General features: G+C 44.3%; 1 protein-coding gene and 2 pseudogenes across 8 annotated transcripts in view; 2 read left to right on the forward strand and 1 right to left on the reverse strand.

The window, feature by feature from the left end:
- FAT1 (FAT atypical cadherin 1) overlaps window positions 1-27,955 on the forward strand; it is a 361,321-nt gene that overhangs the window by 127,535 nt on the left and 205,831 nt on the right. The gene's annotated exons all lie outside the window — the stretch shown is intronic.
- LOC149469153 (U2 spliceosomal RNA) lies at window positions 11,766-11,882 on the reverse strand (annotated as a pseudogene).
- On the forward strand, window positions 24,150-24,265 carry LOC149469154 (U2 spliceosomal RNA; annotated as a pseudogene).

The following is a 27,955-nucleotide window of genomic DNA, read 5'->3' on the forward strand; positions in this document are numbered from 1 at the left end:
GACCTGCTGTATTTACAGTGCATCAGTCCGGTCGCTCAGCATGGGACATAGAAGAAAGTGGAGCTCAATGAAGTAGTAGTACTTCAGTGATTTCCAGCTTCCAGTGCATCGGCCAGGTATGTCATATACATAGTTACAATGAAGGAAATAAGTATTTGATCCCCTACTGATTTTGAATGTTTTCTCACTCACAAAGAAATGATCAGTCTAAAAATAGAATGGTAGACAGAATAGCAAAAAACAATTCTAAAGAAATGCATGTCTAACAAATTATGCACTGATTTGCATGTTCATGAGAGAAGGATTTCTGGCTACCAGGTGTCTTTCATATAGGTAACAAGCTGAGATTAGAAGCAGTCTCTTAAAGGGAGTGCTGCTAATCTCATTTTGTTACCTGTATAAAAGACACCTGTCCACAGGAGCAATCAAACAATCAAATTCCAAACTCTCCACCATGGCAAAGACTAAAGAGCTGTTCAAGGATGTCAGGGACAAGATTGTAGACCTACACAAGGCTGGACTGTGCTACAAAACTATCGCCAAGGACCTTGGTGAGAAGGTCACAACAGTTGGTGCCATCATTTGCAAATGTAAGAAACACAAAACAACTGTCAGTCTCCCTAGGTCTGGTGCAGCATGCAAGATCTCACCTCGTGGAGTGTCAATGGTCATGATAACAGTGAGGAATCATCCCAGAACTACACGTGAGGATCTTGTCAATGATCTCCAGGCAGCTGGGACCACAGTCCCCAAGAAAATAATTGTTAACACACTACGCCGACAAGGATTGAAATCCTGCAGTGCAAGGTCCCTCTGTTTAAGAAAGCACATGTCCAGGCCCGTCTGAAGTTTGCCACTGAACATCTGAATGATGCAGAGGAGGACTGGCTGAAAGTTTTTTGGTCAGATGAAACCAAAATTGAGCTCTTTGGCATCAGCTTGACTCGTCATGTTTGGAGGAGGAGGAATGCTGCCTATGACCCCAAGAACACTATCCCAACGGTCAATCATGGTGGTGGAAATATTCTGCTTTGGGTGTGTTTTTCTGCTAAGGGGACAGGACAACTGCACTGTATCAAAGGAACGATGGACGGGGCAATGTACCTTCAAATCTTTGGTGAGAACCTTCTTCCCTCAGCCAGGGTGTTGAAAATGGGTCGTGGATGGGTGTTGCAGCATGACAATGACCCAAAACACATGGCTAAGGGAACAAAGGAGTGGCTCAAAAAGAAGCACATTAAGGTCCTGGATTGAAAATTTGAGGGCGCTGAAAGTTCTAGTTGCCAAACGTCAGCCACCAAACCTTAATGACTTGGAGAGGATCTGCCAAGAGGAGTGGGACAAAATCCCTCCTGAGATGTGTGCAAATCTGGTGGCCAACTACAGGAAATGTCTGACCTCAGTGATTGCTAACAAGGGATTTGCCACCAAGTACTAAGTCATGTTTTGTGAAGGGGATCAAATACTTATTTCCCTCATGAACATGCAAATCCGTGCATAATTTGTTAGACATGCATTTCTTTTGAATTTTTTGTTGCTACTCTGTCTCTCAGTGTAACACCTACCATTCGATTTTTAGACTGATCATTTCTTTGTGAGTGGGCAAACATTCAAAATCAGCAGGGGATCAAATACTTATTTCCTTCACTGTACAATATGGACCAATTTAATACTGTATAACATGATGTCTGGAATTCTCGTTGAAAGTGCAATTTCACCCAAAAGGGGAAATTCTGCCTCCTCCCTCTACTGCTTTTTTTTTTTGGGGGGGGGGGGGAGGGGGGAGCAGATACCGGTCAAAACTAAGTACCCCCCCCCCTACCAAAAAAAAATAAAAGCATTAGAGGAGGGAGGAGGCAAAAAAGCAGAACGTCCCCTTTTAGGTGAAGTTCTACTTTAAAGAATACCTAGGAGATTCTAGAGGAAGAATGCCTAGGCGATCTGAGTGGAAGTTGTCCTCCTTTTCTGCCTTTGTATGGTCAGTTTTAACCTCCCACCTTCCCACATGGTCGATATTTCTTTGAGTGCCCCTCACACAGACACCATGGCATTCGCTTTGATAGGGTTCCTAAGGAATGCAGTATGGTTTTAGAAGAACATTCCCATACATCATTTTTATAAATCTCTATTTGGAGGAAGTTCCCCTGACATTCTTTTCCCATATGGAGTGGAGAATGTGCGGTTGCTTTGTAGCGGGTGTAGGAGTACAATTTTCCATGGGACATGTGAAATTGTGTTGAGTAAATACTTGTCTCCTTCCTGTAATAAAAGGTGCTGTTTTTTTTTAATCTGTGATGTGAGATAAGAAAGGAATCTGCATGCGGCATGGCCTCAGAAATATTAGCTGCAAATAAACCACAACCTCCTTTCACCTATCTTAACTAGCGTTACAAATAATGTGCTGAGTTATTTATATATTTTTGTCTTTCATTCTTCGTCAAACCAAAAAAAGAAGTGGATTGGTTGTCAGTTATAAGTAGAAAAGAGAGGTTACCATAGCAATTGTGGTTGGCATTTTAATTTGCTGGGTGACGTAAGCACCATAATATATTCCTCGTATGCCCCCTCTGTTTAATTGTGTACTCGGAAATGTCTACAAAGCAGTTCAGCCTGGAATTCCTTTGTGTGATAAACCTGGGCGAGCTTGTGGTCTGCTGTTTAATCATTAACAAATATTCTATGAGCTGCCTAAGAATGTCTGTAATGTGTGCAGGGCCCATGACAGGGCGGCTTTTCAGATTAACACCTTTTTGTTGGGCCGGTCCTAAGCTGTGCTGGGTCTACAAGTGGCAAAAGTTAAATGGTTCTGTTTTGTTGCTGTCAACGTTCATTAGCTGAATACCACACGACTTTGTATTTCGTTGACTCCTGTGACTCAGAGTTCTGTGGTCACCGCATACATCCCTGGTGCCCAACCTGTGGCCTTTTGATATATGATGTGTGGCTCTTGGACCTCAGCAGTCAGTAGTGGGAACATTAATTAGGGCAGGGGTCTCCAAACTTTTCAAACAAAGGGCCAGTTTACTGTCCTTCAGAGTTTAGGGTGGCTGGACTGTTGCCAGTAGAGGTAGAAAATGTCTCAAGTCCAGCATCGGTTTATTATACCTATGGCCTCAGTGTTGGTGGTCAGTAGGAGGAGGAATAGTACCCCATCATTGGTATCAGTGGGAGGAATAGTACACCAATGTTGGTATCAGTGGGAGGAATAGTACACCAATGTTGGTGTCAATGGGAGGAATAGTATCCTATCATTGATATTAGTGAGAGAAATAGTGCTCCATCATTGTCAATGGTATGAAATATGCCCACTGTTGATGTCATTGAGAGGAATAGTGCCCCAAGGGCCGGATAAAGGCTAGCAAAGGGCGGCATCTGGCCCTTGGGCTGCAGTTTGGAGACCACTGGATTAGTGCTGGTTCACACTATTGTGGTGCGGGAAACCACATTTGCTTCGGACAGGAATCACACTGCCTTCCTGTTCAAATCACATGCGATTCTTTGCAGTACGATTTAAGTAATTCTTTTTGTATGGCTCAAATTGCACTGCATCCGCAGGAAAGGTGCATGCACCTTTTTTTCACACTGGAATCGGAAGCATGGGTGTTCACATCCAGGCCCAGGCCAATTTTCAGCTTTCCGTGCCCTTACACTCTTATACCCAAATTAAATTTTTATATTTTTTTTCACACAAATAGAGCTTTCTTTTGATGGTATTTGATCACCACTGGGTTACTGATTTGTTTTTTGTTTTGCTAAACGAACAAAAAAAGACCGAAAATTTTGAAATAAAAAATGTTTTTCTTAGTTTTTTTTATTCATTTTTGCAAATAAGTAATTTATTTCCTTCACTGATGTGCACTGATGAGGCTATATTGATGGGTACTGATAAGCTGCACTGATGGGCACTGATAGGCTGCACCGATGGGCACTGATGAGGGGGCACTGCTGAGGCTCCACGATAAGCAGCACTAATGAGGCAGCACTGATAGTCGTCACTAATGGACACTGATAGGTGGCATTGATGGACACTGATAGGCTGCACAGATGGGCATTGATGAGGCAGCACTAATGGGCACTGATGAGACGGCACTGCTGAGGCTGAATGATGAGCAGCACTGATGAGGCGGCATTGATAGTCGTCACTAATGGGCACTGATGGGTACTGATGAACACTGATAGGGGGCACTGATGGGCACTGATAGGCTGCACCGATGGGCACTGATGAGGCGGCACTACTGAGGCTCCACGATAAGCGGCACTGATGAGGCGGTACTGATAGTTGTCACTAATGGGCACTGATGGATACTGATAGGTGGCATTGATGGACACTGATAGGCTGCACAGATGGGCATTGATAGTCATCACTAATGGGCACTGATGGGTACTGATGAACACTGATAGGGAGGAATGATACACTACACTGATGAGGAGGCACTGACAGACAGCACTGATGGGCACTTATTGCACTGCACTGATAATCAGGGCACTGGGGTGGCAAAAATTATCCCCCCATTGCTTTTAGTGGGTGGTACCACAACAGCCATGTGCAATGCAGTGGTGTGGCTTTTTAGAAGGTAAAACAGGCAGTGAGTGGGCAACATAATACCTCCACACTACCAAATGTCATCTGAGAAGCCATCCACTGCGGATCATATATCCCGAGGGTAAAACCATTTATGAGCTTTGAGTTGTGAATTTTCTTTAATATGAAATCCCTCCAAAATAGTTTATCTTTTCTGACTGCAGTGGGGCTGGTTCCCTGATTTCTTGCAGGCCCAGCAGGAGACCTCCCCTACCTGTTAGTGTTTGCTCCAGGGCTGCTGTTAGAAACCACGGAGACCCATACAGCAAACCTGAAAGGCCCCCCCTCAATAAAAACAAAAACACAGGTATGAATAAACATAGTGAGTGACTGGTAGTGATCACTCATTGTGTTCATTCAGGAAAGGAAGGGGCTGGTAAATGTCACATATTTACCAGACCCTTCCTCCACTCTCCTGAGGGATTCTATTATGTGCATGCAGTTGCCGGTGTGAAGGAGAGGAGGGAAGGTGGCAGCACTGTGGGGGTGGGGGCATACAGGGGGCCTGGGCAACAGGGTAAATGTATGGTGCACAGGGAGGGTAATGGGTGTAGCAGGAGGGGCAATTACTAGGACCAATCCCCTGTCCAACTCTCTCTTCAGTAGAGAGAGCCACACGGGATCTGTTCCAATAATTGCCCCCCGCTGCCATGCCGAATACCATCTCTGTCCATATCCAATTTACCTAACTGCCTGGGCCCCCTGCTGGCCTGGGCCCTGTACAAGAGGACTGGTGGTACCCCCTTTTCCATGGCCCTGGTTTGCTCTTACTTAGCTGATAGTAAGGCTGCATTCACAGTAGAGCGTTTTGTAGCTTGAAGCTCCTAGCTAAAAAACCTCAACCTTAAAAATGCAATTGTTCTCTAAGGTGCCTGTTCACACCTAATTGAATAGGCACCATAGAGAACAATTATTTTTTAAGTTTGAGCTTGAGCTTCAAGCTACAAAACACTAAAGTGTGAATGCAGCCTAAGGGTGAGGTCACACCAGAATGCAGTGCAGGAAACCCGCGTTTCATGCGCATTTGCATGGGTTTCCATGCGGCACTGCACTTGTGATTTGCAGCGGGTGTCAGTGTTAACATCCCAAATGCATTTTCCTGCACGGGATTGCATGGTACATGGTAATTACTGTACCATGCGATCTGGTTGCTGTGCATTTTATAAAGTAGTGCACTATTTTGTGTGGTTTCAGCCCATTCAAATGAAGGGGCTGAAATCGCACTGCACCTGGATTACATGTGAATTGCGCAAGAACACACCGGGCGTTTCAGTGTGATTCATGGTGTGAACCCATATGTATCCCAAAAAACAAAATTGCAATGTATTGCTGCTACCCATTGATCCTGCCAGAAATGCAGTGCCCTTGTCACTTCCTGTAAGCTAATAAGAAACACAATCATCATTATCTTTCATGTAAATTACTTGTCCCAGCAGCCCTCATCCAATGGAGATAAGCAGCCATGAATAACAACCATAGCTGCTTCCATAGATACAGTGGAAAACGAGTGTGGCCACAAAGGGAGAGGAAATGTGTTATTCAAAAGTATACCAGTTTAATATATAGGAAAAAAATGAATGAGACACTACATCTAACAACTAGTAAGTTGCAATATGTTACATTTTTGTTTTCTGGTTTAGACACACTTTAAACAGCCTGAAGAACCCCATATCACAGTGATGACAAACCTTTTAGAGGCCGAGGGCCCAAACTGCAACCCTAAACCCACTTATTCATCACACAGTGCCAACACTGCAATTAAACCTGAATACTGAGGTTTTAGTTTAGAAAAAACAACCCATACATTAACATCTTTTGTCTTAAAAGAAAAACACAATAACAGATCTTCCACTGACCACCAGTACAAGGGGGCAAAGTTCCACTGACCACCAGCACAAGGGGGGGAAAACTTCTACTGAACACCAGCACAAGGGGGCAAAGTTCCACTGAACACCAGCACAAGGGGGAAACGTTCCATTGACCACCAGCACAAGGGGGCAACGTTCCATTGACCACCAGCACAAGGGGGCAAAGTTCCACTGACCACCAGTACAAGGGGGCAAAGTTCCACTGACCATCAGCACAAGGGGGCAACATTCCACTGAACACCAGCACAAGGGGGCAAAGTTCCACTGAACACCAGCACAAGGGGGCAAAAGTTCCACTGACCACCACTACAAGGGGGCAAAGTTCCATTGACCACCAGCACAAGGGGGCAAAGTTCCACTAAACACCAGCACAAGGAGGCAAAGTTCCATTTACCACCAGCACAAGGGGGCAAAGTTCCATTGACCACCAGCACAAGGGGCACAGTTCCACTGAAGACCAGCACAAGGGGGCAAAGTTCCATTGGCCACCAGCACATGGGGGCAAAGTGCCATTGACCACCAGCACAAGGGGGCAAAGTTACACTGAACACCAGCACATGGGGGCAAAGTTCCATTGACCACCAGCACAAGGGGGCAAAGTTCCACTGACCACCAGCACAAGGGGTCAACGTTACACTGACCACCAGCACAAGGGGTCAACGTTCCATTGACCACCAGCACAAGGGGTCAAAGTTCCACTGACCACCAGCACAAGGGGGCAAAGTCCCACTGACCACCAGCACAAGGGGGCAAAGTGCCATTGACTACCAGCACAAGGAGGCAAAGTGCCATTGACTACCAGCACAAGGGGGCAAAGTTACACTGACCACCAGCACAAGGGGGCAAAGTTACACTGACCACCAGCACAAGGGGGCAAAGTTACACTGACCACCAGCACAAGGGGGCAAAGTTACACTGACCACCAGCACAAGGGGTCAAAGTTACACTGACCACCAGCACAAGGGGGCAAAGTTCCATTGACCACCAGCACAAGGAGGCAAAGTTCCATTGACCACCAGCACAAGGGGGCAAAGCTTATTGACCTCCAGCACAAGGGGGCAAAGTTCCACTGACCACCAGCACAAGGGGGGCAACGTTCCACTGAACACCAGCACAAGGGGTCAAAGTTCCACTGACCACCAGCACAAGGGGGCAAAGTTCCATTGACCACCAGCACAAGGGGGCAAAGTTCCATTGACCACCAGCACAAGCGGGCAAAGCTTATTGACCTCCAGCACAAGGGGGCAAAGTTCCACTGACCACCAGCACAAGGGGGGCAATGTTCCACTGAACACCAGCACAAGGGGTCAAAGTTCCACTGACCACCAGCACAAGGGGGCAAAGTTCCACTGACCACCAGCACAAGGGGGCAAAGTTCCATTGACCACCAGCACATGGGGGCAAAGTTCCATTGACCACCAGCACAAGGGGGCAAAGTTCCACTGACCACCAGCACAAGGGGTCAACGTTACACTGACCACCAGCACAAGGGGGCAACGTTCCATTGACCACCAGCACAAGGGGTCAAAGTTCCACTGACCACCAGCACAAGGGGGCAAAGTTCCACTGACCACCAGCACAAGGGGGCAAAGTCCCACTGACCACCAGCACAAGGGGGCAGAGTCCCACTGACCACCAGCACAAGGGGGCAAAGTGCCATTGACTACCAGCACAAGGAGGCAAAGTGCCATTGACTACCAGCACAAGGGGGCAAAGTTACACTGACCACCAGCACAAGGGGTCAAAGTTCTACTGACCACCAGCACAAGGGGGCAAAGTTACACTGACCACCAGCACAAGGGGGCCACGTTCCACTGAACACCAGCACAAGGAGGCAAAGTTCCATTGACCACCAGCACAAGGGGGCAAAGCTTATTGACCTCCAGCACAAGGGGGCAAAGTTCCACTGACCACCAGCACAAGGGGGGCAACGTTCCACTGAACACCAGCACAAGGGGTCAAAGTTACACTGACCACCAGCACAAGGGGGCAAAGTTCCATTGACCACCAGCACAAGGGGGCAAAGTTCCATTGACCACCAGCACAAGCGGGCAAAGCTTATTGACCTCCAGCACAAGGGGGCAAAGTTCCACTGACCACCAGCACAAGGGGGGCAATGTTCCACTGAACACCAGCACAAGGGGGCAATGTTCCACTGAACACCAGCACAAGGGGTCAAAGTTACACTGACCACCAGCACAAGGGGGCAAAGTTCCATTGACCACCAGCACAAGGGGGCAAAGTTCCATTGACCACCAGCACAAGGGGGCACAGTCCCACTGACCACCAGCACAAGGGGGCAAAGTTCCACTGCCCACCAGCACAAGGGGGCAAAGTCCCACTGACCACCAGTACAAGGGGGCAAATTCCCACTGACCACCAGCACAAGCTAGAATCTCATGTTAATAAAAATGAATGTATTAAAACACACAGACAGTCCAATATACAGTATATATATCCTTGGCAGAGCACTGACTGGTTTTGCGAAAGCTTGGATGAGTCATGGCTAATGAGTCGCGGCTTGTGACGTCATTGCCTGGTGCCACTACTCCTTTGTGCATGGCCCTATGTGCACTGTTATCCAATGCTCGGTTGCTGGGGCGATGATGAGGCGACTTGGCTTGCGTGCCAACAGAAAGGGCTCTGCGTGCCCACTGCGGCACACGTGCTATAGGTATACCACCACTGCCCTATCGAAAAGTTAATTTCCATGTTATGGCCCCCCATGACACGTGGCAAACACATGGCCCCTGGGCCGAATCCTGCCCCTCAGGCCATTTCATGTGGTCCTTGCACCTCTCCTGCAGCTGTGGTACCCCCTTCATCTCCTCCCCCACCTTGTCTCAGCAGTCCTGCAGCCACTGAAAAGGTTGTCTCAGCAGTTGGAAGCAAAGAGGACAGAACTCCTCCTACAGATCCCTGGTCTCTCTGTGCAGCCACAGCACCCCCTTATCTCTGCCTATCCTGAGCTGACTCCAGCCCTCCTCTGGTCCTTCTCCAGACCCTGCACTTTCTGCTTCCCAGCTTTGCCCCAGCTTGTTTCTGGCAGCAGCACAAGGTAAAGGGGTGTGTGTGTTGTGATATAAGGGAGGGCTGGGGTCACTTGACTTCTGATAGTACGTACTCATGACTGCTGATGTTGGGGAGGGGATGGGGTGCTCTGGACATCCATTCTTATAGATACAGATGGCCCTTTGAAGGCAACCGTAATGCTGATGAATTGGAGTTTGACACCCCTGCTCTAGATTATATGGAGAATCTACTCCTGTGGGGAACCAGGAACCTTGGCTTTCATGGCCAGGCCAAGGATTGGGGCAGATCATCACACTGCCATTCTCAGACAGACAGTCACAATCTGTGAATACAATGCTATAGTTTACACAAGATATCCAACATCTATTTCCACTTTTCAAATTACTTTTTTTAGGTAGCATTGTGTGCACTGAAACGTATTGGATTTTATTATACAGACTGTAAATTACAGGAGATGTGTGTTTTAGCCGTTAACATTATTTCAGCTGGTTGGGGGTGAAGCAATGTCAGCCTTTTCTCTTGGGATTGTATGTGACTGCGTGTTTAGAAAAGTGTTCATCATCTCTATAGGCATTTGCTGTCTAAACTCCCTGAAAACTTTCTTGAAAAGGAGATTAATTACCTGACCTATTAAATGATGTACATGCAATTAATCATGTTAAAATTTTCTGAGCTCAGGTAAATTGCAGTGTTGCATGACCTGAAAGAAATTATCCTTTGTGTAGCGGGTTACAAGAGTTAGACTGGGACTGTGTAGAGAATGACGCTTATACACTCGTCATACGGCCGAGTGACACACTGCGTTTAGGCATGGCTGGTAATTTATAGGTAGTGTAATGGTTAAAGTGGAACTCCAGGGAACGTAAGGCCTCATTCACTCAGGGCGTGCCACAGCGTAGGTCGTGCAACACAGGGGTGCACTGGTGTTCCATGTATCCCTGTGCAGGCAGAACCATTGATATCATTTGGGATGCAGAAGCTGCATGGACACAGATGCTGCTCTCAATTTGACATCTGTGCAGGTGCGGATGCATAGTCCCAAATGCAGACTGTGCGTTGGGGACATGTACCTGCACACACTCGCACCCACTTGTCAAAGTAGATGTCAGTGCATGCGCTGCATCCAAATTTGACCTCAATGGGACTGCCTGCACAGAGATGCCTGGAACACCTGTACATCCCCATGCCAGTAAACACAGCGTATGTTGTAGCCTTAAAAAATATTTTTTCGCAGTGGGATGCCTGTGCACTGCAAGGGTTAAATGCTCCTTTAAATTTCGGGGACAAGGAAAAAGCAGTTTTACTTATCCCATCTTCTGCTCCTGCAGGTTCCTCGCTGCTTCAAGTCCGTTCCCTGCAGTCTTTTCTTCCCTGTTCCCTGGCGGTTGGATGCCTCTAATATCATGAACTGCTTTTCCGCCACCCTATATTAGAACTACTTTTTTTTTTTTTTAAAGTCCGCAAACGTGCAACTATAATGAAAAACCCGTAAGTGTTCACAAAAAAAGTGCAAGTGCAAAACACCACACGAAAAAGTGCACTTAGGGGTGTGCTTTGTCCTACCCCTGAAGGGGTTGGACCACTACCCTGATCCCCCGGGGCACGAAGCTCCTGACAGGGACAAGGTTCCCATTTGGTCCTCCCGGCCAAAAGGCCTGGTGGACCACCGTTCCTTGTGTCCAGCCGAAGCAGGACACCCAGTACTTGGTCAGGGGGCTCTCCCGAAGAGAAAACCCCCTAGGGACAGGGGAGGAAGGAACCAAAAGGCCACACATCCTCCCCCTAGACTTCAGGGTAGGCCCGAGGATCCACACCCTCCATCCTGTGAGAAGAACACACACATAAGTAAAGAAAAAGTGACAATACGTGGGAGTGAAATAAATTAAATAAATAGAAAATAAAAAAGTGGTCATGCCAAATTGTGCACAGACCAGGCCCTGAGGCCTGTAGCAAAAATTGCCCTGATCCTAGCCATAAGGCCTGGTCCTAAGGGCGCTGTGCAGAAAAAGTTGAAAAAACAGTGACCATGTGCCATCTTCACACAGTGGGGTCCCACACCCAGGTGTTACTAGTGGCACCCCTGAGGCGACTACTCAGGGGGCACTGGTTTGCGGACTCTCTGCCTTCCCGACCTCTGGCCAGACAAGGTAGATCCGTCCAAATCAGGAGGAACTAGGTCCTTCCGGTCTCCTCGGGGGAATTACTCCCAGGCCCCAGCTACGTGTGGGCGTCCCGGTTTCTGTCCCCCCCGGTACTAGCCGTCCAGACCCCCATCATACCAGTGAGGGTACTATACAACAGTCATCCCCGCAAAGCTAGAATGACCGGGAGCACCCCTACTGGACACTGATAAGAACAGATACTACACTTGATCTTAGCCAAAAGGCCGAGAACGATACTGCTACAGGGCCACAGGGCTGTGCAGAATCACATATATACTGTATGTGATTTTCATTTCTGGGTAGGGGGCCCTGCCCATGCCACCATTGGCGACTAGGGATGTCAATCACTGGGTCCCTGCCGGAGATTCCCCGATGGCACCCGGCGCTCACCATGTAGAACTGACAGGGGACAGACCTCTGTGTAAACAACACAGGTCTCTATCTTGCCAGCAAGGACATGCTGCTATGTATTTCTCTGCACAGTAGAGAGATACAAAGCAGCATGTCTCCCTAATATAACATACACAGCACATCATGTAAAGCAACACACAGCACACTGTTAACCCTTTGATCGCCCCAGAGGTTAACCCCTTCCTGTCCAGTGTCATTAGTACAGTGTCAGTGCTTTTTATTAGCACCGATCACTGTATTAGTGTCATTGGGATCTCAGTGGCAGTTAGTCAGTTTCCACCCAGTGTCAGAATGCCCGACACAGTCCTGCTATAAGTCGCTGATAACTGCCATTACTAGTTTTAAAAAAATAAAATAAATAAAAACTCCAGTATATGTTTATACCGCAATTTGTAAATGCTATAACTTTCACGTAAACCAATTAATTTACACGTATTGGGATTTTGTTTTAGCAAAGACGTGGCAGAATACATTTTGGCCTACATTTATGAAGAAATTTGATTTTTAAAATTTTTTTACTGGACATGTTTTATAGTAAAAGTCTTTTTTTTTTCAACATTTTCGGTCTTTCTTTGTAGCGCAAAAAATAAAAACCGCACAGATGATCAAATACCACCAAAAGAAAGCTTTATTTGTGGGAAAAAAAGATCATACATTTCATTTAAAGGGTAAATCCTGTGGAGGGCAAGTGGTTAAGACTGATGTAGGACCCATAGCCCCGAGTTGGGCATGAGGACACCAAGGAACAGTGCACTGCTGGAGTATAGAAGAGCGCTCCCATATTTGATTGAGTATTGGGCCGCTTCTGATGTTGTCAAGACGAAATGCGTTGGGTTTACATCACTTGCAGTTTACTCACTTCCAGTCCGTGGAATGCAGGAGTATATGTAATGCACTCTTAGTTTGTGCGTGACAAGCCAAAGCAATAAGTGTTTTAACAGTTTTCATTGAGAAATACTAAAGCAATATTACACTATTGGAGAATGCTCTTGGTTTGTTCCATGTAATTGATGTGGTGGTCTGTTGAGGAGAGGAGAGAGTGCGGCACCTGATGGGAGAGAGAGCAGCCTTGGATGAGAGATAACAAAACGCTATTAGACCCACTTACTATGTGGTGTTCAAAGGGGAGCACAAGAACACTGAGAACATTAATTTTGTTAAGATAACATCACAAGAGACATTACAGCACTTTTATGCACCTTTATTGGCCCTTTTATGCACATGGAATTGTATATATGACTTTTATACAGTATTTTATTCATTACATGGGTTTTGCACATGTACTTGGTATACACTTAATAGGATTTATTGATTGTGTAGTTGCACATGAACTTGATGGGATTATTTATTTATTCATTTTTATTACACAGAGTAGAGGGAGAGTAAGATTGTTAGTGTAGGGCAGTGCTTGACAAGTTTTCTTTCAATCTAGGAGCCAGCTACAAAAATTAGAAGCCAGTTTATATTAACTAACAAAGCTTTATTTTCAACGACAAAACCCCTTCTGTTATGTAACCTTGGTGTGTATCTTTACAGATGCATGACACAGGTTTACACACGGAGAATACACGAAGGTGCCAGTGTGTGTTGCACTTTGAATGACAATTGCAACACTGTACTCAAAATTAATTTTTATCATTTTTTTTGGCAGCTTTCTTTTGGTGGTATTTAATCACCACTGAGTTTCTATTGTTTGATAAACAAACAAAAAAAGGCCAAACATTTTGGCAAAAAAAAAGTCTTTCATTTCTGTCAGAACATTTTGCAAATAAGTAATGTTTCTTCTTCCCTGATGTGTACTGATGAGGCTGCACTGGTAGGCACTGATAGGCTGCATTGATGGGAACTGATGAGGCTGCATGGATAGGCACTAATAGACTGCACTGATAAGCACTGACAGGCTGCACTGATAAAGCTGCACTGATGGACACTATTGAGCACTGATAGGCTACACTGATGGGCTCTAATGAGCAATGATAGGTTGCACTCATGGGTACTGATGAGGTGGTGCTGCTGAGGCTTCACTCATAGGCGTCACTGATGGGCACTGATAGGCATCACTGATGGCCACTGAGGAGTCGACACTGATGAGCACTGATAGGCAGCACTGATGGGCATTGATAGGCAGCACTGACAGGTGGCACTGATGGGCACTGATGACTAGGCACTGATGGGCATTGATAGGCTGCACTGATGGGCTACACTGATGGGCACTGATAGGCAGCACTGATACTTGGTACTGATGGGCACTGATGGGTTGCACTGATAATCAGGGCACTGATGATAAGTGCCCTGATTATCTGAGCCTGTCAGTATTGCCAGTTACCAGCTCTCCTTTCCTCACGTTGTAACATAACGTGAGGATAGGACTGCCAATAACTGGCAAAGTCTGTTTACAATGTGATCAGATGTGATTGGACACAGCTGTTCATATGGAAAAGGGCCACTGTGATTGGCCCTTGACCCCAAACTCAGAGTGTGCCGCTCTGCTGGGGCACGCAGGGGGGCCGGGGCTCTGGGAGGACATCAATAGACACCCTCCTAGAACTAGCCAACCGTGCTGTAGCCATCATTCGTCTATAGTGCGGCTGGCAACTAGGAATGGACTAACAAAATCCCAGGTCCCAGGACACAATTTCTAGTCGCCATGGTGACCTGGCACCTAGAATTTGTCGATTCCTAGTGTAGGGGGTGGTGCAAACAGTTAACACTTGCAGTGAAAGGGCAACTTTTTCTGGAATTTAGCTTTAAAGCCTGACTCCAGGAAATGTGAAAATTCCTCCTTTGCAGTGAGGCTGTGCCTGCACTGCGAGGGTTAATGGCTCATTTAGATCTATGGGAAAGTAAAAGCATTTTGCTTACCTGTTCCTCCGCGTCCTCAGCAGTCATTGATCTCTCATGATCTGGCAGTGCACTGTCCCTCTGTGTTATCACGTCCAGTGCATGCCATTGAAGCCTGCATTGGCCATGATGACATCAGGATCTTTGACTACTGGAACATAGCAAGTCCATAGTCCTAGCTTACACAGGGCTATGGACTGGCTATTGGATAGATTGGCCCAGCACTGTTACATTGGGTTAGTTACATGCTTCTCCTTTATCAGTTTTAGGGGAAGGGGGATTAAAGCAAGTCTGTTGCTTTGTCCTGAATGAGCAATACACAAGTTTGCTTTGCATTCTTTATTTTTGCTGTAAAAGTAACTGTAGTTTGTGAAAGAGATTGCAATGAAATGAACATACAATAACTATAGATCTTTAAACAAGAACACATCTTGAAGAAACATTTACCAAGATTATGCAGTTTTAGTGTATTTGTTTGTCTTGTAAAGATTTGCTTACCTTCCCCCAGACTTTCAAATCAATGTGGGCCCACTATACTGCAGGTGTTTGATCGTTTGAGTATTCATTTATACTGCGATAGAATGTTGAGTCCAAGTGAAAGAATGATCATTACTGGTCACAGCAGGATTGAGTTACTCAGAGACTACAGGGGTCCCTCACATGTCTAAGCCAACATCAAGACCGGATGTATAACCTATTGATTTAGTTGTCAGATTATTTCAAATTTAATGCAAAAAAGAGAAAAAATAAGCTTTATGTATAAAATAATTGGAGGACGGAGAAGTAAGTGTTATGTCTATAATAATGAGGGAGATTCCCTTTCTTGCATACAGTATGTTAGATGAGAAATATAAATGTTTCCTCTGGGTAACATCTCTTTTCCTTTGTGTAAACCACAGTATATAAAAAATGTTAAGCCGTCTATAGATGGATCGAACCTCGGCTGGTTCAGCAAGTTCAGTCAAGTTTCAATCCATTTAAGAACAGGCTAATTGTACCCAAGTCGAGCCATCGATTGACTCGGGCACAACCAGCCTGTCAGATTTTTAGCATGCTATTACTGTTTTCGGCTATAGATGCTAGCAGTAATCATATTCTGCTTGCCAGGAAACACCCCTGCATCCCCCCATCCCAGCAGAGGCATTCCCCCATCAACACTGACTGTGTTGGGGGGAATGGAGCGATTTTATTTATGCAACCCGTGGTTGAAGGAATGAAAATCGATTAATCTATGGCTTGCCTCATGCACCACTTCAAGGATTAGTGTGCTTAAAATATTTATTTTATTTTCTTTGTGAAGGCACCAGCGATTTAGTCATTGAGCCAAAGATCCCAGAGATCTCAACTCCATGGTTAACCAATCTCACTGTTTTGTAGTTAGCAGTGATGACACTCCCCTATTAAATTCCTCACATTCATCATAGGAAAATACAAGTAAACAGGGTAAAGAATTAATGTGATGTTTTTTTTGTATCATTCTTTATAACACTCTTTATGATTGTCCTCTAGTGTAGGTCCATTAAAATGACTATATGTAACTTAATCCCGATCATTGTGATGGCTGGTTGTGACCATTATCCAAAGACTGAGTCATGTAGGGCTTCCCTTGAGGGTGTTTTTTAGGGTCAGAAGTACTAGATGTTCCAGCTTGTTGGTCATCAGTGAAGTATTGGTATTCCAGTTTCTTTTAGAATTAGGGATTAATGGATTCATAATGAGACAGTTGGAATGCCCCAACAAAGGCCAATCTTAAAGGATAACTAAACCCAAGAACACACATTTAAGATATTGCATCTTACCAGTCCTTAGATATGGTGACTCCATTAGTTAGCAGAAAACTTTTTCATCAAGTGCAAAATCACCTGGGAACTGGGAGCATTTTAATTTTTGTTATTGGATTTGGATATGGTTTAAACTTTCGGGTGGATTTTGGCTAGATTAGGTGACAAGCTCATGTCTATAGACACTTAGCTGGAATGTTAGCTGGCATTTCTCAGGGCAGGAACTCACTGGATGGGTTAGATCATTTTGTCCAATTATTGTGTACTTGATATTCCATCAGTAGTGTCTGCTCTTGTTTTCCTATCCATAGGCTGAGCCTATGTACAGTTGCAAGAAAAAGTATGTGAACCCCTTGGGATTACGTGGAGTTTTGCATGAATTGGGCATAAAATGTGCTTTGAACGTCATCTAAGTCACAACAATAGAAGAACACAGTCTGCTGAACATAATACTACACAAACATTAGATGTTGCCATGGTTTAATTGCACATAACATGTAAACATTCACAATGCAGGGAGGAAAAAGTATGTGAACCTTTGGACTTAATAACTGGTTGACCCTCCTTTGGCAGCAATAACCTCAACCAAACGTTTCCTGTAGTTGCAGATCAGACCTGCACAACGATCTGGAGTAATTTTGGACCACTCCTCTTCACAAAACTGTTTCAATGTAGCAATATTCTTGGGATGTCTGGTGTGAATCGCTCTCTTAAGGTCATGCCACAGCATTTCAATCGGGTGGAGGTAAGGACTCTGACTGGGCCACTCCAGAAGGCGTATTCTGTGCTGTTGCAGCCATTGTTTTGTTGAATTACTTGTATGCTTTGGGTCATTGTCCTGTTGCATCACCCATCCTCTGCGGAGCTTCAGTTGGCGGACAGATGGTCGTACGTTTTCCTGCAAAATGTCTTGATAAACTCTGGAATCCATTTTCCCATCAATGACAACAATCCATCCAGGCCCTGAGGCAGCAAAGCCGCCCCAAACCATGATGCTCCCTCCGTCATGTTTTACAGTGGGGATGAGGCTTTGATGTTGGGCCCGTGAGGGTAAGCGGGGTACAGAATCGGTAGGCGAAGAGTAGTCGGGTCACACGCAGGGTCAGCAGGAAAGTCAATCCGTAGAATGGTCAGGGCAATCCGGGTCAAATGCAGGAGCAGGCAGAATAGTCAGGGCAATCCGGGTCAATCACAGGGGCAGGCAGCGTAGTCAGGGTCAATCAGGGTCACTAGACAGGTGCAGGAACTCAGGATCACAGGAAGATCCTTGCGGCAATCTGTGACAGTGCAGGGCATCTTTAAATAGTGCGCCCTGCACTGTCATTGGCCGGCTAGGACGCGCCCCCAGCTGTCATTGGACGCCTGAGGCGCGCCCGCGGCACCTACTGCGCATGCGCGGCGTCCTGTCAGCCGCGGCTCGCCGGGACCTAGTGCCTGTGTCCTGGCGCGATCTGCCGTCAATGCGCATGCGCGGGGGACAGAGCCGCGATCGTGGACCACGGAGCCGCGATCCCTGACACGCTCTCTTAAGGTCATGCCACAGCATTTCAATCGGGTTGAGGTCAGGACTCTGACTGGGCCACTCCAGAAGGCGTATTCTGTGCTGTTGCAGCCATTGTTTTGTTGAATTACTTGTATGCTTTGGGTCATTGTCCTGTTGCATCACCCATCCTATGCGAAGCTTCAGTTGGCGGACAGATGGTCGTACGTTTTCCTGCAAAATGTCTTGATAAACTCTAGAATTCATTTTCCCATCAATGACAACAATCCATCCAGGCCCTGAGGCAGCAAAGCCGCCCCAAACCATGATGCTCCCTCCGTCATGTTTTACAGTGGGGATGAGGCTTTGATGTTGGTGTGCTCTGCCTTTTTTTCTCCACACATAGTGTTGTGTGTTCTTCCCAAACAACTCAATCTTGGTTTCATCTGTCCACAGTATATTTTGCCAGTAGTGCTGTGGAACATCCAGGTGCTCTTTTGAAAACTTCAAATGTGCTGCAATATTCTTTTTGGACAGCAATGGCTTCCTCCGTGGTGTCCTCCCATGTACTCCATTCTTGTTTAATGTTTTCCTTATTGTAGATGTGTCAACAAAAATGTTAGCATGTGCCAGAGATTTCTGTAGGTCTTTAGCTGACACTTTGGGATTCTTCTTTACCGCATGCAACATTCTGCGCTGTGCTCTTGCAGTCGTTTTTACAGGACGACCACGCCTAGGGAGAGTAGCAACAGTGCTAAACTTTCTCCATTTGTAGACAGTCTGTCTTACCATGGACACATGAACATCAAGGCTTTTGGAGATACTTTTGTAACCCTTTTCAGCTTCATGCAAGTCAACAATTCTTGATCGTAGGTCTTCTGAGAGCTCTTTTCTGCGAGGCATGGTTCACATCAGACAGTGCTTCTTGAAACCAGTAAACACAAAACAGATGTGTGTTTTTTAAGGGCAGGACAGCTGTCAGCAACACATCCAATATCATCACACTGATTGGAGTCAAGGTTGGCTCACTCCTGGCTCCAATTAGCTGTGGGAGAAGTCATTAAGCTAGGGCCTCACATACTTTTTCCTCCCTGCACTTTGAATATTTACATGTTTTGTGCAATTAAACCATGGCAACATCTAATGTTTGTGTAGTATTATGTTCAGCAGACTGTGTTCTTCTATTGTTGTGACTTAGATGACGTTCAGAGCACATTTTATGCCCAATTTATGCAAAACTCCACGTAATCCCAAGGGGTTCACATACTTTTTCTTGCAACTGTATTTGAGCTTTAGTGGCAGAGTGCTTTGCCCATAAAATTTATGGGTAGCATTAGAGCTGAAACCTGGGAAATGTTTAATTTAATACACCATTGTTACTTGTTTAATTTAATACACCATTAAATGTGATGATAGATCAACTATTCCAGCTTTTACTTGGTCAGCATTGTTGGGTTTATCTCAAAGTCTTTATACATCACACTCCAGACGAGTCAGTGCATGTCTCAAGTATTGTTGGGATATTTTATTTCCAGCCTAGAGCATTTCAAAGCATTACAACTATGTACATGTAGAGAGTCAGGAAACTCATTATTCATCTTGTTTTATAGAAAAGAAAAAAAAACATGACTTGCAAATACTGGGAAAACATTAACCTCAATTACATTGTGTATAAATGCTGTTGCTTCAACAGATTATAGTAAATATATTGTTGTCAGTTTGTAGTATATAATACAACTTGGCTGTCTAAATGATGTTTTAAAGTCCATTTACTATTCAAATTACATAGTTAAATAGTTGACCAGGTTGAAAAAAAAAAGTCAATTGGGTTCAACAAAGTAATATAAATAAATCGAGTACCTTCAATATTGCATATAAAACCCCAAACCCACAGTTTATCCAGAGGAAGGAAAAACCCTTATAAAGCTTGGTCTAGTTAGCTTCTAAAGGGAAAAATCCTTCCTGATGCTCTAAGGCAGGGGTCTCCAAACGATGGCCCTTTGCTTGCCTTATCTGGCCCTTGGGGCACTATTCCTTCCACTGGTACGAGGCACTATTCCTTCCACTGACACCAAAAACTGAGCATTATTTCTCCCACTGACACCAACAATGGGGTATTATTCCTCCCACTGACACCAGTGATGTGGAACTAATTCTCCTGCTGACACCAGTGATGGGGTATTATTCCTCCCACTGACACCAAAGATGTAAACTTTTTATTCCCACTGACCACCAAGCCTATGGCATTGTTTGCTCTCACCGATGCCAGGGCATTTTCTACTCCACTGGCTACCTTATAGCCCCCTACAAGTTTGAAGGGCAGTAAACTGGTTCTTTGATTTAAAAGTTTGGAGACCCCTGAGCTAAGACATTCTGCTAAAGTGTTATTATTTATAAATATCAATAGCAAGTTATATTACGTACATTTAGAAATATGCCCAGATTTTAAGTTTAACAATCAACTGAGCTGGCTAGAGCCATTTTCTGAAGTAGTCTCCTACATTTTCACAGCTCTTACTGTGAAGAAGCCTTTAATAAGTGGGGGGTAAGAGCTCTGTTCCCCCAGATGTTAAAAGTACCCCCTTGTTCTTTGTAATAAACATAGAGAAAGGTTTCTTAAAACGCTGTTATTTTTTGGCATATGTGTCCTATTGAGGATATTTCTCTTTACTTCCTGTCTTGCAGACACAGCTGGAAGTTAGCAGATATCTAAAAATCTAAGAAAAATTCCCTTTTAGACAGTTGTAACCAGAATATGTTTCCCCCATTGGAAGATGTGCCTTCTATTCCTATTATGGTTACTTTATTATTATTATTATACAGTATTTATAAAGCGCCAATAGTTTGCTCAGCGCTGTACATTACAAAGGGGGACAAAACATGTGACAGAACAATACCAATACAATGCAAAACATGAGGGGATTGAGGGCCCTGCTCTTTGGAGCTTACAATCTAGGAGGGGGGGATGGTGGCACAGGAGGAGATAGCTGTGGGGGATGGAGTGGTAGGAAGAGTGGAGGAGGTCGGCAAGTTAGCAGGGGGTGGGGTAGGCTTCCCTGAAGAGATGGGTTTTCAGGGTGCGCCTAAAGGAGAGGAGAGTAGGTGATAATCTGATGGGTTGGGGCAGGGAGTTCCAGAGGATGGGTGACACTCTGGAGAAGTCCTGGAGGCGGGCATGGGAGGAGGAGACCAGGGAGACTTTAAATTTGAATTTTACTTCACTTTCAGTCTTGACAATCACCCATAAAATAGTGAGTGTGCATTTACCTAGTGGGGACAGCAAAAATAATCTTCATTGTATCAATCTACACTGTTAACATACTTCACCAACAAAAGAAGTCTTTGTGCATCCTTTGGTAAACTGATAGACATGGACGATGTCTGTCACCTTGAGAAAAGGGACTTCTTTGACCCTGAAACATACAGGTATGTTGGCATTTAGGTATGTAATCACAAGTAAACCATTCTGCATCTTTTCAGTATGTGACCATTTCAGTTACTTTTTCTTGAATTTTTCCTGAGATCTTAGACAATCCTATGCCAACTTTGGTCAACAGTTGACTGTCCATGGAAAGCCAAAGAGTGTACAGGGCATCTTTAAAGCACCTTTGTGTTAAAAAATGTTTATTGGATTAGATTTTAATGTTCTACCAAGAAACACTATCCCAATTCAGATTTCAAGCTGAAGTGTGGGGAAAAATGTTATTGTGGCATTAGCTAGGCACCTGTAAAGTACCTCTAATGATGCATACCTCACTGGTGACTGCTGTTTCTTTATTTAAAAATGTTACCTAGAGCCTCTGATGATGTCAAGATTGAAGTTTTGGTGGTGAAGCAAAGACCTCATTCACACTCTGTGAAGCGGAAACTTGCGTTCCTGCTTTAGATTTTGTGTGGACAATTTGCACGTGATTTCATGTGTCACACATAGGGCAATCCATTCTTTTTCATAGGCTGCCCTATGCGCATTTGCCACCCAAAAAAAGCTCCAGCTCCTTTTTGGGCTGTAAGCTTTACAAGATTTTTAAAGCCAATTCTGTTGCACAACCGTTGTGGCAAAAATCGCAAAACATTTGGAGTACAATTTAGCAACAATGTTACACAAACGGGCGTTGCTCATTTTGCAGCAATTGTCGCACAAAAGAATTGCGCTGAAATCACAGCAAAACATGGCTTTAAAAATCACGTGATTCTGCTCACAATTCCAAATTGCGAAGTGTGAATGGAATCTAACAATCAATGCTTGAGCACAACGATCACAACGATTGCACTCTGTGAATCTCTTCCATTCATAAAACATCTTGTTTTCTTTTCAGAGCATGAAAGGCATTCTATGATTGAGTGTATGACTGTCATGACTCCCCTTGTCCAATCACAGAGCACATTGTAGATTTTTGAAAAAAGATTTTTTTCTGAATGGTGGAGCTGTACAGCGAGTGACCCCGCTGTGATCACTGTTCTCCAGCCCCAATTGTCAGTTTCAGAGGTAAAATTGTCATTGTTGCATGTAAGTAACATTTTTTCAAGAAAGAAGCAGCAGCCTCCAGTTGGGCACATTCCATTACACAGGTACATTACTGGTACCTAATGCCCTCATAAACTTTTTGCCCACGCTTTAGCTTTAAGTTCAGTGATGCAGTTCACAACTCATTACAATAAGATTTCAGTGCGGTGACATGTGACATATCTGTGCGTATCTGATTAGTTAAAAAGAGAAAGCATTTGCGCTCTATCCCATAAACCTTTTCTCTGTGTAGAACAATTATAGTACTCATCCCAAAGTTCTGACACAGACGCGGCAGGATGACAGGAATAAGCTGCAGCTATTAAAATAGGCGTAAATGGGGATGACAGTGGAAACTGTCTGCTTTTTTCTCCAAAAGATTTGGTGGACTGGAATTAATGTGCTGAATCGAGGAGCCATTTCTGTCGAGATTCTCTAATTGCATCATCTCTTCCCATTTATCCACAGAGCCCTGCCTGCTGACCAATACTCTGGACAGGAACAATCACTTTTCTTTTCACAAAGATTAGTTCTCTCCCCCAAAATATTCTCAGTTGACATATTTCAGATAAAAGCTTTCAGAACTTAAACACCTCCTGACTTTACAACTAAATGTCCTAGGTACAGATTTGGGGAAATTTATCAGCCTTAAGGTGCCAAAGCAGAAAGCAATGTTGCTTTTTTTTTTTTTGCAATAACAATTAAATGATCACAGGCTAGCACAACCTGAATCACCGCAATGTTTTATCTTACTGTCTAGGAGATAGGAGCCGAAAAATAGGTCTATAAAAGAAAAAGACACTGAAGGCAGCTTGAGTTGCTGTTAATTGAAATGTTATTACATGTGCTTCATTTTATTATTTCTTCCAAACGGGATGATCTGGAAATAAATGTTTGGGACAATCTGCCCTAAGGATGCAATAATGTATATTTTATGTCAGGTGATGACACATCTGCATTGAAGACTGCTATTGGCTGTGAAATATTGAGCTGATGTAAAACATTGATATGACCCCACCCTGAACACATACTGCTCCGTAGAACATATTTCTTTGTAGAAAATGTAATGCTAAATATAACAAGCCCAATATATAGTTTCCTACTGTCCCGAATTTCTAGGGACAGTCCAGAGTTTTTAAATTTAGCCATGGAAATGCTAATTATTTTACAGCTGACCCGTACTGCTTACTTGGGTGTAAATGTGTGGACTTTAGGGATGATTTACTAAAGGCATAGAGACTTTATACTTTGCAAGTGTGGCTAATTGGTTAGCACTTCTGCCTGGCAGTACTGGGGTTGTTGGTTCAAATCCCAGTCACGGCACCACCTGCCTGGAATTTGCATGTTCTCCCTGTGCCTGCGTGGGTTTCTTCCAGGTACTCCGGTTTTTTCCCACAACTTCAAAGACATGCTGGTAGGTTAATTGGCTCCTGTCTAAATTGGCCCTAGTATGTATGTGTATAAATAATTAATAAATAAATAAATAAATCGCTTCTCGGCCTTTTGGCTAAGATCAAGTGTAGTATCTGTTCTTATCAGTGTCCAGTGGGGGTGCTCCCGGCCATTCTAGCTTTGCGGGGATGGCTGTTGTATAGTACCCTCACTGGTATGATGGGGGTCCGGAAGGCTAGTACCGGAGGGACAGAAACCAGGGAGCGCCATGATTCGTTCTGGGGCCTTGGGAGTAATTCCTCTGGGAAGACTGGAAAGACCCAGTACCTCCTGATTCGGACGGATCTACCTTGGTCTGGCCAGGGGCTGGGGACGCAAAAAGTCCGCAAACTCAGTGCCCCCTGAGGAAGACGCTCTCAGGGGTGTCACTAGTAACACTTGGGTGTGGGACCCCACGGTGTGAAGATGACACATTGCCACTGTTTTTCACCTCTTTTTGCACAGCGCCCTAAGGACCAGGTCTTTTGGCTAAGTCCAGGGCAATTTTTGCTACGGGCCTCAGGGCCTGGTCTGTGCACAATTTGGCACGGTACCACTTTTTTATTTTCTATTTATTTAATTTATTATGCACTCCCACGTTTGTCACTTTTTTCTTTGCTTATGTGTGTGTTTCACGGATGGAGGGTGTGGGTCCTCGGGCCTACCCTGAAGTCTAGGGGGAGGATGTGTGGCCTTTTGGTTCCTTCCTCCCCTGATCCCTAGGGGGCTTTCTCTTCGGGAGAGCCCCCTGGCCTAGTACTGGATGTCCGGCTTCGGTTGGACATAAGGAACGGTGGTCCACCAGGACTTTTGGCTAGGAGGACCAAATGGGAACCTTGTCCCTGTCAGGAGCTTCGTGCCCCGGGGGGATCAGGGTAATGGTTCAACCCCTCCGGGGGTAGGACAAACACACCCCTAAGTGCACTTTTTCGTGTGGTGTTCGCACTTGCACATTTTTTGTGATCACTTACGGGTTTTTTGTTGTAGTTTGCACGTTTGCGGACTTAAAAAAAAAAAAAATGTATGTGTATAAATGTGAGTTAGGGACCTTAGATTGTACACCCCTTGAGGGTTAGGGACTGATGTGAATGTGCAATATATATGTAAAGCGCTGCGTAAATTGATGGCGCTATATAAGTACCTGAAATAAATAAATAATAAGTGAATTTTCCCTTTGTTTAATAAATGGGTTGAAACTCCACTGACTTCTGTCATCCAATCATTGTAAACAAACATTTTACCCACTCGATTGGTGCTGCAGGCTATAGAATGCAAAGCTGATCAGTGTGTTCTGATGGCAGGGAGGTCTCCCCACTGCCAGAATACAATTACACAGTGGGGAGGATTCCCCCATCCACCTTCGAATGTGTGGATGGGTGAATCGGGTCAGTTTTTTGTTGAAGGTCTGTGGACAGCTCTTAGGCATTGTGGTGCACCGCACTGCAAACAGTGCTGCATGTCCAGTTTTTGGTCTGTTGTGATTTGTTGGGCAGCCCATATAAATATGTTTACTCCTCTACCGGGCTGGTGTGAATGGGTCATTATAGTGTATTTGTTAAGAAAGTGTCTGATGTGTTCACATTTTATGTTGTTTAGTAGATAAACATCAACAGAACAGGTTTGCATGTTATAAATGACAAAATGACAGATATAAGGCCCCATTCACATCTGGATGAAGCATTGCTGCAATTGAGTAGCAAATGCTCAATGTGCTTGTGGTGCCATTATTTCTTAATGCCCCCCCAAATGCAGGTAGCAGTTGTGCATTTTGTACTGTGTTTTCCATGTGAAGAAATGCACAAAAAACTTACAAAAGTTCCCTTCGCAAAACACGCTTGGCTGACTGCCAGATGTTTGTACATGAGCTTCTTTAGCATGTTATTGGAGTGGAGGGAGGTCGATTCAAATGAAAACACGCTAAAAAAAGTGCAAAACAGTGCTTAAAATGTGACCTGGTAGTGTTGCTCAGGTGTTAGTGGGATCTAATAGCAAAGCAAAATAGAACATTTCCCTTCTGCAGCATAGGAAACAAGCCCAAAGGGTGGAGAGTGAGTGAGTGGGGTCGAGTGAGAAAGGGAAATAGAGATCCTGGATATTTACATCATTTGTATTACTTAGACTAAAAAAGTGATATAGAACCAATGCTCAAATTGGTAGGGTTTCAGAACACCCAATTGAAGGGATCTGTCAATCGATTAGTAGGGACTGTGGAGAATATTTCTGTCCCCGTGCAGATTTAGGTCACGCTCAGTGCTCGTTAGGGTGATTTTGCAGATCATCCTGGGCTGGGAGGGCAGTTGGATCCCAGTGAACAATATGTCAAGAAATAAGGCTGGCAATACATTGTACAATTTTACTGAGATTTTTGGTTTAGATTTACCAAAAACCATATAATAGAAGGTCAAACCTAACAACACTTTCAATTGTACCCAATTAGGCGGGCCCTTGCGTTACAAAGTTGAAGGTAAATCTAAAGGAAATTGGGCAGCAATTGGACAGAAAATTGAATAGTGTATTGCTTGCCTTAGTCCCAAAAAATGCATAAAGTGGAACTTCACTCTTTCAATCAACATGGACTATTTTTAAAGTGTTACTAAACCCACAACAGTAAAATCAGTCTGTATATGCAGTAAAGCATGCTTGTTATACTCACTGTGGAACCTAAGGGGTTAATCCTCTGCATTGTGTAAAAAGGCCTGATGTCCACTTCGTCACATGCACATACTCAGTTTAGTGCATATTGCCAGAGAGGGGTTTTTAATTCTTGGAAGAGTGCATGTGATCAGCAGAGGGCCGATCACCACTGTCCAAACAGAGGGTCAGGGGTTTTGCATCCTCCTAGAGCAGAAAGAAACCTCCTCCTACAAGCTTTAACCAGTGCTCTGCTGGACACTGATAGAAGTCACAAGACTGCTCTAACCGCTGATGAGAAAAGGTATTTAGCAGTTTATATTTACTAAAATAATTGCACTTCCATGTTGGGTGTACTGTGGGAGACCAAATATAGTGAATGCAGGGTCCTGGGTTTAGTAACACTTTAATCCTTATACCGCTCGCATTAATAAATGGATAGGAAAGTATATTATATTTGCTTGTTTTAAGAGTTTTTTTTACATTTCTTCAGTTACTTCCTGGTTTCCATGCCTAGGCAAATTATGTCATACATCCCAGTAGTCTTCTGGGGGGGAGGGAGGGTTCTCAGCTCAGTGAATACCTGAGCTAAGGGCAGATAGATTCTAGAAAGTAAATGCTACATGAATCATCTGCCCTTACTCAAGATGGCTACTGCCAGAAATGCCAGGGGTTGTTTTTCAAAATTATTTCTCAGCAAAACAAAGCGTGGAGACATGGATGGATGGGTGAGTTTGTTTTGAATAGTAAGGATGAATTAAATAGCATTTTTGATTTATTGTGCTCACATGCAGTGCAGTTCCATTTTATGATCTGCAGAGACACTGGTATGGAAGATAATGCTTGACAGAATATTTTGCATCAAGCACTGGCCTTTATTTATCATGGCATACATATAAACACCATCAGCATGTTTTTTGGTGTTAAAAATGGCCATTTCATTAGGAAGGTGTGGGTGGACACTGTACTAAAAACACCAAAAATATACAGCAATAATGTATGTATACAAATTAATATACAGCATGTTACAAGTACATGTACAACGCTTGGTATATGCATGAATACTATATGAATATGTATATACATATTGTAACATAATATAGGTATTAATGATAACAAATAGGCATCAATGATAAAAAATATATAAACATTTAATAAAAATGAGAGAAGATACACTATACTTGGTGTTCTATTGTCCAGTATCATAAATTATTGAGTAAAATAAATATTG

Source organism: Staurois parvus, unplaced genomic scaffold (assembly GCF_062004578.1).
Source record: "Staurois parvus isolate SC_StPar_1 unplaced genomic scaffold, SC_StPar_1.0 ptg000080l, whole genome shotgun sequence".
Taxonomy (NCBI): Eukaryota; Metazoa; Chordata; class Amphibia; order Anura; family Ranidae; genus Staurois; species Staurois parvus.